The sequence below is a fragment of the Lissotriton helveticus genome, chromosome 2_1 (genome assembly GCF_964261635.1).
Source record: "Lissotriton helveticus chromosome 2_1, aLisHel1.1, whole genome shotgun sequence".
In the NCBI taxonomy this organism is placed as follows: domain Eukaryota; kingdom Metazoa; phylum Chordata; class Amphibia; order Caudata; family Salamandridae; genus Lissotriton; species Lissotriton helveticus.
Genome location: NC_136059.1, coordinates 893783765 through 893795821, shown reverse-complemented (window position 1 = coordinate 893795821; position 12057 = coordinate 893783765). Strand labels below are relative to the sequence as shown.

General features: G+C 43.3%; 1 protein-coding gene across 1 annotated transcript in view; it reads right to left on the bottom strand.

The window, feature by feature from the left end:
• The window catches only part of SPTLC1 (serine palmitoyltransferase long chain base subunit 1), a 302110-nt gene that overhangs the window by 147328 nt on the left and 142725 nt on the right, over positions 1-12057 (bottom strand). The gene's annotated exons all lie outside the window — the stretch shown is intronic.

The window sequence follows — 12057 nt, the reverse complement described above, 5'->3', positions numbered from 1 at the left end:
AAGTTGAGGGGGCTGGGGTAATTATAACAGGAATCACCTGTTGGATAGCGTCTCCAGAAGAAACAGTGTTACCTAAGGTAAGGAACTTATTCTTCTAATAGGGTCCTCTAGTTGCAGATTCCCCACCTTTTGAATACATACCCAAAACAATATCTCCTAGGTAGTGGAACTGGCTCAAACCATTAAGTCCTGAAGGACAGAGTGGGCAATGTGGCCTTCTTGGTGGACCTGGCTTGTCCGGACAATAGTTCTTAGTGAACCTCCTGAGTGGCGAACAAGTGGTAGCCTAAGTAATATCTAGAACAGGCAACCCCATGGACCAAAGCAGTGGTTGCTGCCTTGGCTCTGTTAGAATGAGCCAGCGAAACCTCAGGGGTTGGCCTCAGTGCAGAGTACAATCCAGCGCAAGATGACCCTTCTCTGCACAGCCTTGCCTTTCTTCGTTACAGTGAACCCAATAAAGAGTTAAAGAGCTGAATGTCTACCCAGTGGTCTTTGGTAGATTAATATAGAAGCAGATCTAACATTCAAAGCCTTTCCTCCTACTTAGAGGGTTGAAGCAGAGCAAAGAACACTGCAAGGGTGATGATCTGATCAACATGAAATGGAGTCGCCACCTTTGGAAGGAAAGAAGCTTGAGTCCAGAGGACCAACTTGTCTGGGCAGAACATGATATAAGGTAGGTGAATAGAAAGGGCCTATTGTCCGCTGAGCTGTTGCACTTATGTAATAGTGACAAGAAAAACTGTCTTGAGGGTAAGGAGTCAGAGAACTGTGGAGGGGCTCCAAAGGCATACACAAGGACCAAATGTAAGTCCCAGTGGGAAATAAAAGAAGGAGGAGGAAAAATTAGCTGTAACCTGTAGAGGAATGGCAAAGCAACAGATTTAAATAATGATAGCTGGTACGGCAACAGAAAAGAGGCCACAGTATCGGTTAGTAGAGTCCAAATACATTGCTGGGCTAGGGACAACATTAACAACAACAAAAAGTCAATCTATTTACCTTCATACCAAGGTACAAACTCATTCCAACAGCAGGCGTCTACAGATTTGGTTGAGGGAAGCTGGTGTACTCAGATGATGTCAACCACTCCCGTTGGAAGGTTTAAAGCAATAAACTTTCACTGCTCAATTTCCAAGCATGAAGGTGGAAGTTGTGCAGAGTGTTGCAGGCTGGGTGCAGGACACTGCCCTGTTGCTATGACAGGAGATTCTCCTCAAGGGGCAGCCTGATCAGAGGACAGATGCTATAGCAAAGGAGTTCGGCATATCATAATCTCAGTGCCTACTTCGGAGCCACTTGGATGACAGGGGCCCAGTACTCTAGGCAGGAGAAGTATAGGCGGAAAGGTGTACAGGAGTCCCTATTGCTACTCGATGTGAAACATGTCTCCGAACAAGAGGCGCAGACAGTTCACAATCTCAGAAGTGCGGCAAAGATCGAGGCAGGGTTCTCCCCATTCGCAGAAATGCCCTGTGCCACCTCCAGATGTAACTGCCATTAGTGATCCGCAAGCCGTTTACAGTTTAGCTGGTCCTCTCTGGTATTCAGGGAATCAGCCTGTGGTGGGTCACCAGAAATTTCTTGGCCGTCTAGCCACATCCAGAGACGCAAAACCTCTTAGCACAGGTTCCACGACAAGACCCTGACTGCTCGTTGTAGTACAATATAGCAGTAGTGTTGTCCTTAAGCACTTGTTGATGGAGGACAGAAATGCTTTCAATTTCAAGCGGATAGCTCTCAGCTCCAGAAGGTTATTATGGAGCCAGGCATCTGCTGGAGATAAAATACCTCTGATCTCCACCTCCCCCAACTGACCTCTCCAACCCAACCGAGAAGCAATGCATTGGTCACCACTGTGAGCTCTGGGTGTGGTAAGGAGAGGGGTGGGCCACTGACCTAATCACAGTCCTACAGCCACCACTGGAGATCTTTGGCAGTGTCCTTCGAAAACTAGATGTAATCAAAAATCCCTCTGGTGCTGCACCGACTGGGAATTCCGATGCCACTACAAAGCCCGCAAATGCAACTTGGCATGCTTGACCAGTAGGATGCAGAAGGCCATCAGTCCCAACAGCCTCAAAGTCATCCTCACGGAGGTTGAAACATAGGGATTGTCGATCAAATGCCCTGGACTCTCCACTCCACAGGTTAAGTGCGAAACTGCAATGTCCAGGATACCTATGATGAAGGAGAACGTTTGCAAAGAAGTCCGGTGCAACTTCAGCATGTTAATATTGAAACCCAACAATCCTAAAAGGCTTGTTGTAGTGTGGAAGTGACTGACGACTGCCTGAGGAGAGCCCACCTTCAGCCTGTCGTTGAGGTAGGGGAAGACTGGGACCCCCGAAAATGTACTGCAAAACCCGCAATCACTTTCATTAACACCCGAGGGGCACTGGTAAAGATTAAGTGCGAGCAAGCCCGCTGAACATGATGATGGCCTACTGTGAAACTCAGGTAATGCCTATGGGCTTGCAGACCAGTATGCAAAAATAATTTTCTGGCAGGTCTAGCACTACAATTTAGTCATCAGGGTAAAGGGTAGAGCATCTTCAACTTGTCATTTTCAGAAAGGTATTTAGTGTGAAGATTTAATATAGGACGGAGGCCCTTGTGCTTTTTCATCAACAGGAAGTAGTGAGAATAAAAACCAAAACCAATGTCTGGCACCAGAACCCTCTATATGGCTCCTTTAGCCCAAAGAGCTTGCAGTGCCTGCTGCAAGAGACAACTATGGCCTTAGGCCAGTGGTTTGGAGTTTGGGGGAAGGTGCAGCAGGGCTCAAGAAATGAAAGAATAACCCCACTGAACAATTTACGGGACCCACCTTTCCGAAGTTATCACCAGCCACCCTGGAAGAAAGTGTCAGATACTGCCTCTGACAGGATGGCTCTGTACTGTCCAGAGCCCCTCAAGAAGCTTAGAAGGGGGCAGCAACTGGGGGTGTGGAAGACTGGGCTGCCTACATCTCAGTCAAAACATTGGTTTTAATTTCTTGTGTGAGAAGGTGAGGATTAAGGACCTTTGCCACCCTTTGTATAACCACAGTAAAGAAAGCACTTTCTTCCATGGCAGATTATGGTTGGGGGCTGGCGCTGAGGAGGGGCTGGTGCTGGGGAGGGACTGATGCTGCGGAGGGTGGTGGGAGTAGTCCAGTGTCTGGGGAGGTATCCAGACCAATGGCATCGTGGAGATCTTCTGAAGTAGGGCAACTTTGGGAACACAACGTGGAGGCACGATGACCCTTGCGCCTTCTTAGGGGACCAAAAGTGGTGAGACGAGGCAGAGTTCTGCTTGGACTTCTTGAACAACGTCTTGGGATTTTCCAGAGAACTTGAAGCTCAAAGACCAGTCACCAGAGCGTGATTGCGACCTACCTTTAGACCTAGACTGATCCCCCAGCGTGGGGGTCTTGCAGTGCTTGGCCACGAAGAGCTTGGCTTTCCGAGCTTGAATGGCTGTGGCGTGCATCAAGGTGCAATCACTGGAGGACTTGGAACAGTGGCATCTCTAGGCACCATAGGCAAACGACACGTGGGTCAGTCACAGACATTTGTTTGCAACATTCCCCACAGGGTTTAATCCCCGGAAGAGAACAACAATATAGAATCTAGAGACAAGGGGTAGCTCCGGATCCGCATCTTTTGGTGCTGACAGAAAAGAACTGATTTCAGCCCATGCGGGTGGCACCACTAGGTCCGCTCACATCACATCTGCTATGGAAAGCCATCGGCAACAACTGCAGCTGCTACGGGGTACAATCTGCGGGTACAGGTCTCTATCAGAAATGACACTTTAAATAGGACAATCTGATGTTTCATCAACTGTAAACTTGTCATGAATACCCAAAGATGTGGCTGCAACGTGCTCCACTTTTAAGAACTTGTGAAACCACTCAAGAACCATTTAAAGGGAAATCAAGCATTTGGACTATGCACTATATTTTCTTTTGTGAGAAAGTGCACCTTATTTCAGATTTTAATCTACATTATCGCAAAATTATTCATCGAACACAATTCCCAAGTGTCTAACCCCCCGTATCTAACATATTTACTTAACAAATATATCAAAAATAGGAATGATTATAGACATTAAAACTATCTATTAATATGGAGTTATGGGCAAAGTAGTAGTACACAAAATACCCAAATTATGTTCCTTACATATACCAAGAACCTCCATACCAGCACCCTAACAAGTCAATTTCAAATTAAATTCAGATGCTGACAGCAATAAGTGCAAAAGCAATCCACACCGCTTGTTCAATGCTAATTAAATTCTAGAAACAATCTTTCTTGTAAATGGATTAGGGTGACCCCACTAACTTACTAAAAAGAGAGAAGATAAAAATGTTAGAAATGTGGGCCCAGCTGAACAGAATCCAGGGCGGTTTCAAAAAATGTAGCTAAAAAAAAAAAGAAAAAAAGCTGTACTCCTTAACATAGACCGTAACCAATGGTACTGGAGAATCTCTAACCTCTTACAGCCATAAGAGATAAAGATATTCTGAATATACCGGCCTTACAATTATCATTGTGGGTCTGGGTTCAAATTGTTAAGATGGTGGTGGCACGAAGCTGCATCTGTACTGGGAATGCTCGCTCTTGCCGTCCACCTCTTGATTTTTCAAACTAAAAACAAAGCAATCAGATTCTTGTTTGGGCATGTTAGAATGCATCACATATGTCTATCTTTGATTTGAGCATTTACTCTTCCATTTTGTGTGTCGCCTCCATTTTGTTCAGCATGAATTTAGATTCTCTACAAAGTTTCTGTCCTTGATGAAATGTGAGTTATGCTTCAGCATTTCTTGGCAATCATGTGACTTACATGCAAAAACCCAGCTGTGCTTTGGGCTTGGCCTTGTTTTGTACTTTCCCAGACCACAGAAGTTTGTTACTGATCAGGTTAGTTTTTGCTGCATATGCAAAATTTCCCAGTTCATGTACAAACCAGTTTCGCCTGTTATATCAGTGAACAAACAGCATCTGGAAATAAGTATAAACCTCAGATATTTGATATTAGCTCACTGCTGTACACCCTTCCTGGAGGCTGTACGGAGGCTGTACTTTCCCTCTGACTATTTGTGTAGTAGTGGATGACAGAGTTGTACTACTGTCTTCACAAATGGCGTCCAAACAGGGACCTCTTTGAGGATGATCCATCAGACGAGTCTAGAGAACGACTGAGGCTGACAAGCATTGACCAGAGATGGCTGGATTACATGGGCCCCACATAAGGAGATTGGTTTCTCACATCAGACATCCGAAGCTTCAAACTGAGGCTCTTATGCATCTGGCCATCTCGACAGAGGTCCGTAATTGGAGAGCTTGGAACAGAAGACCCTTTTGGTCCCAGAACAGGTGGTCAGACAGAGGGAGGAATCGGGAGACATTATCAGGTGAGATTGTTCTGAGTCTACATTTGGTTTTATTTGTTTGATAAAGACCCCCAAGTATTAGTTTTTGGTAAAATTCCTCGAGGCATAGGTCGAATTAGATCAACATTTAATCAGCATTAAAATATAATTTTGGAACTGGATAGGAAAGGTATACTTTGAAGATGCCAAATCTTAGTAAATTGCTAGAAATATTTTCCCTGATGTTGCTGTTTGAGTGTGAGGTTGGATGAAAGTCAGCCAGTTCCCCTAGAGGGATCGCCAGCATGGGACATGATGAAGAGTAAAGGTTACGATGCAGTGTTTAATTGTTTGTGACATAAATATACAAAGAAAAATTGTGAGTTACAATGGCCTACAAATGGAACTTTTGACTTCAATACAATAATGTATCTTTTGCTTGAGAGGTCTAGTCGACAGGCAATGTTTGAGATGCTAAACCTTTGGAAAAATGAGGCACTTTGCATACAAAATAAAGAGCAGCAAGGGATACAGAAAGAACACAATAAGTCAATTTTGGAAAAAAGCACAGTAACTTGAGAGAGACAGGATAACACGTAATATAGAATGTCACGATAAGGAACATAGAATGAAGACTAATAAGGGAAGGGAACGCAGACAAAGTTTTAGATCAACTATTAGATAATAGACCATACGCACCCCCTCCATATGTTTCCACAGCTTCGTCCCCACCAGTTGGCGATGCAGGACTACCATCTGACATTCTGACCTACACTGACAGTACAGGATTACAGACAGTAACAGGACACCATGTTCCCTTTCACTTGTGCTCAGGAATGAGACAAGAAAAAAGGATAAAACTAAAAAGACAGTGTGACAGATGGATGGATAATGACAATTTTCAGATCCAAGACATTATGCATACTGTTGACCAACTAAATTTATATGGTAAAATTGTTGCCCTCCAGAATGTGGCAGCTCAACTGGAGAAAAATTGGAAAGCCGACTCCTTCTGTCCGCAGGAGGTAAAGAGAATATCGAGGACTGCATCCAACTCCCTGTTCTCCGAACCTCAAATCCAAGAGACAGTAGAAGAGTATTTAAAAAAGAAGGGATAGGTTTTTGACAGATTTAGAAGCTGCTCAAACTCCCCAGGCGCACCAGAAACAATATAATAAGATTGCCTACTAGATGCAGGATGCAATTCATATTCCTTCTGTGGGAGAAGGTGAACAAGCCGTAAATGCAAAACACCAGTTATTCACTCCCCATGGAAAAAAAGTTTTAATCGATAAAAAAGGATTTGCCCGAGCCCAGAAAAAAATCTGACAGGATTCTATAAAGAACATAAAGCCGCCATTTACACTACCACTATGACCCTTGGAGATGTACATTATTTCTTTAAGTGTATGTTGCAGACTGAGGTTTGGAACAGTATTTGACTTGAGGATGATACCACTATTTTTTGTCAAGACTTTGGACGAGTCAGACTCTTGATCATGGTAGGAAAGCAGGTGACTTGCCAGACGAACACATTCTGGCGCTACCAGAGAGAATAATCACACAATTACAGTCGATAATTCCGACCCAAACTATTAATTGGGACAAACTTACTGCATGTAAACAAAAGAATATTGAAGAAGTCTCAGATTTCTTCACTCGTTTTCAGGACGCATTTTCGGACTTCGGTGGCCAGGATTTGACATTGGATGCCGGTAAAAGACTCTTTGTTGACAAGTTTGTAGGGGGACTGTTGGTTGACATAAGAGATAGACTAACGCAGTCAGAAATTTACTGGGCTGTAAAGAGTCCAGCAAAAAGTTTGCATATGGCACAGTATTATGAGAAGTTGAAGAAAGATGAAAGTGAGAAGCAGGAGAGAAAGTCTAAAGAACTGAAGACTAAAGTTTTGATGCAGCAAGCGTTTCCTAATAGGGGACGAGGAACAGTAAGGGCTAGAGGGAGAGAAAGAGGCTACTCAGCGCCTTCTCCTGGTAGAAAGCTCAGTCCTAATCAATGAGCCTACTGTAAAGCAGAGGGTCATTGGAGGTCCAAATGCCCTCAACTTGTGGAAGACAGAGGCAGATTGGCACAGAGAGGAGAGGACATGGACAAGAAAGGTACCCAGGGAATGAAGGTCTAGAAAAGCAGAGAACAAATATTTTTGACAACAGGCTATTTCAATGATGACTATCTTGAAGATGGCTAGTGTTAGGACAGCCACAGGAAGAACAACGCTGTCAGGTTACAAGACCTGTTGATCAAAAGAGACCATATATTGATTAGGCCGATGATAGCCAACAACATAAGTTTTAAGTGGACACGGGAGCCACTCTAACTTCAGTAGCCTATCACACGGTCCCTGGGGCTTCTCTGTTTGGGCAAACAAATGCCTCCGTGGGATTCCGCGGCATCCCTGTAAAGAGCCCCATCTCTGCGCCTAGGACAGTCATAGTTGACCCCTTTACTGTAAATACTCCTTTTGTTTTGACAAGAGAATGTGCTGAAAATGTATTTGGACTGGACATGTTGAAAACATTACATGCAACAATTTATTGTACTCCGATTACAGTTTGTTACCAAGGGTGCAATGGATTATACCAAATGTATGTTCTCTAGACCGGAATCTCTGCCTCCTGAACTGCACGCAATAAATACAGACATTTTGGCTAAGGGTGACAATTATGTGGGGATTATACCAAATGTATGTTCTCTAGACCGGAATCTCTGCCTCCTGAACTGCACGCAATAAATACAGACATTTTGGCTAAGGGTGACAATTATGTGGGAGTATGGATATAGATCCAGTAACAAACTTACTGCATGCAGGCATAGTTAAAGAAATACTTGGTAGTCTTTGCAATAGTCCTATCCTCCCCGTAGTTAAAAAGAGACATCCAGGTAAGGCAAATAAAGGGACATCCAGGTAAGGCAAATACTTAGTTGTTGAGTCATTATTTAAATAGTTGTTCCTAGTTCAGCCAGACATGAATGCCATTTTTACTATGATTCCACCCACAGCTAGATAGTTTACGGTCCTTGATCTCAGAAACGCCTTCTTCAGCATTCCCATTGCTGTGAAAAGCCCGTTTATCGGGTTCTCAATAGGCGGACGCTCCTTTACGTTTACCTGTGCTCCTCAAGAGTATACGGAAAGCCCCAGTTCTTCTAGTCAAGCTCTAAAGAAACCACTACATGATTTATCTTTGCCATAATGGTCAGTCCTTGTACAGTACATCAGCAATATTTTCATAGCATAAGATACCGAGCAGAGTTGTAAAAAAGTTACTGTCTGCCTCCTTCAACATCTCTTAATTAGGTCATAAAATTTCCCTTTCTAAATTGCAATATTGTCAACAGGAGGTCACCTATTTAGACCGCCTCCTTTTGAAGATGGGTAGACGTATACACCCAGACAGGATAAAACTGATTCAGTCAATGCCACAACCAAAAAACCCCCCCAAAAATTTCACTAATTCTTAAAGCTCAGTCGGATTTGACGACCAAAGGCATGAGTGAACTTTTGCCATGGACCTATTTGAGAATGCTTTTGTACAACTGAAATCAGACTTATGTAGCACTCTAGCGCTAGGAAAGCCAGACCATTGCAAACCCTTCACTTTGTTTGTGCATGAAAAAGGGGGTGGTCTCCGTCGGTTTTGACACAGGCTCAAGGAAGGCAGAATAGGCCTTGCGCATATGTTTTTCGAACTTTGATCCGATTGTTAAGGTTTTGCCAAGTTGCTTGCGAGGAGTGGCTTCAGCTGCATCAGTGGTAAAGCAAACAGATATTTTGTAGGAGGTAATAACTCAACGTGGTGGTACCCCATTCGGTGGACACTTTATTGAACAAAACACAGACATGGAACCACATCAGTACACCTCTAACAGGATAATGGTTGACTTTGTTTAGTTCTAATATTATCCAAAAACGATGTAACCCTTTGAACCCAGCTACATTACTACCCCTCCCTTGGGACGAAGGAAAAGTTGATAATGATTGTTTGTTTACGACAGAAGAAGAAACAAAAGGACGGGTAGACCCAACAGACACACCTCTATCCAATCCCTTGGGAATGCTCTTCATAGATGGTTCATGTTTCAAGCTTTCTGATGGGAACCTAACAGCTCAAACATTTTTAGAGACAAAGAAGGTACCCCATAATTCTGCCCAAGCTGCGGAGTTGATAGCTCTGATTCCAGCTTGCGAGTTGAGTGAATGCCTCAACGTAACATATGTACAGACTCACATGTGCATTCGGGATGGCTCACAATTTTGGGAGGCTTTGAGCAGAACGTGGGTTCCTTACATCTCATGGTACACGCATACAACACGGAGATCTGGTTCTAAAGCTATTAGATGCACTCACCCTGCCTGAAAATTTGGCAATAGTGAAGTGTAGCGCACATAAAAAGATTAACATAGGTCGAGGTAACACACTTGCAGATGAGTCATAGCCCAACATAGTGGCATGAATTTGGCGGGGACAATCAGATCGTTACCGGAGGTGGGTGAAGGCAGAATTCCGGACGTGGAGTGTGAAAGGGTTCCAGAATACGTTCCCTTTGGTGATGGGGTCTTGGTCTAGGATGTGGAGCTGAAGGAAGCTCAAAGGTGGCCTGAGGGGCCTCCGACGCTCTATGACGCCATCCCACTGTTCAAAGACCAAGAACAGCCAGATTCAATTTAAGGCAGAGGAAGCATCCTGTTCAGAACACTTATGCAGGAAAGTGTCCGTTGTGCTAATAGACACCACCTTTATCTGTGTGGGATTAGTTAGGAAAGAGCAGGCTCCAACTGCCAGGTGCTCAAGAGTGCCAACTTCAATAGACTAACTAGATCAGGGGGATTGGTAGAATAAAGATGCTGTGAACATTCCTTGTCCTGTCCCATCTTCGGTTTCGCACACACCAACAGTTGTTGATTATTCATCATGGTTCCTTGATTTAATATAAGATCTATGAGCATATAGTCGTAAGACTTGTATGTTTTTGGATTTCTGCAACATTTTAGACATATAATTAGGCTTTCATAGAAATAGTGAGGGCACATTTTTGTAAAGGTATTGTCCAACGAAGGGATCCAAAGTAGATAGTGGAGCTACACCCATTTGGAAGAAACGTGCAAGCATAGAATGTAGAGGAAGGTGTCCCGTTGGTTCCACGACCACCTCATAGGCCATGGTTTCTTAAAGAAAAGTTCACTTTGGCATTTATATTAGTAATAATAGTTGCAGGAATATTTGGCATATCTTGGCTCTTAGAGCAAAGTTTTCCAGTTCATACTCTTGTGGACCCAACTTCCACACTGCAGGAACATCACTATTTTACTTTGTCCCCTTTTAAAGCTGTCAAACACATTGTAATTATTTCATACAGACATTACATAATACACATAATGGTTCAAACAACAATTGCTGGGTTTGAGGGATGCTACCATCCATAACACATTGGGGAAAGCCCGTTATTTCTCATTCCATATTCGTCTGGGGGTTTAGCCAGGGCATGGAAGGCAATATTGTGGGGAAACAAATGGCAGTACCTATATTTTAAGGAGAAACCAATATATGCGCTGGACAGAAAATTTATAGTAGGTTTGTGCAGGATACCTTTTATGCTTTCAACATGAAGCTACCTCTGAACGTCTCTAAGGTACAGAATTGAAGAATATGAGGCATTTAATGCCACTGGATGGGTATTGGTATTACAACATTGAAGGGTGAAGGATATGTTACGCCCTATTCAAGTGCATCAAATTCGGTATGAGAGGAATAGGAACAATACACCTAGGAAATGGCACCTCTGGGAAAACTATTACCTTGAACATAAGAGCATGCAATTTCCGCCCACCTCTTGCCATCATACCATCTCTAGTGACATATGAAAATACCTATTTTGTGTGCAGAGAAAAATGTGTATGTATGGCCCCCTGTTGGATGGGCTGGAACGTGTTATATTGCCTTTCTTATACCCCTATGTATATTGATCTAGAGAATTAACATCAAATCCATCATCTGACCAAAAGACCAGTAGAAGATAATGTAGATTAGACAGCAGTTTGTGGATGGTCTTAAAGGTCTAATACCATTTTGGAGACCAGCAATAAATAATAGAGAGGTAAGGCGCCTTACTAGAATTTTGGAAGCTACCATAAATAGCACTGAGAGTGCCTTAGCCAATATTCCTTTGGTTGTATTATGGCATTACTGTAAGCTAACCGTCTTATGACTTTGCAAACCTGCATGGTTTTAGACATTTTGCAGGCTGAGAAAGGAGGAGTATGCCATTTATTAGGTACTTCCTGATGCATGTACATACCGAACAACGCCTCCAATGTCAATTTGGCCATGCATAAATTGCAAAAGATTGCTGCAGAAATACATGTAGATAATGATACTTTGGCACGGTCTGGTTGGCTTTGGGGTTTAATATCATCATGGGGTTGGAAGTTATTAATGATTGATGCACTTATAGGTGGAAGTACTCTAGCGTGTTGTCTTTGCGTTCAATGTATGCCATTATGTATCTCTTGCTGTGTTTCACTTTGCAAGCCACCACAAATGTCTGTACCTAAAAGTAATGCCATGTTAATGCAACAGGAGCAAATTTCACAGTTAATGAAAATTGAGGACAGTAATCTTACTGCCCAGCCCCCGATTCTTTTCATGTCATCCCGGTTACTTATTATCCTT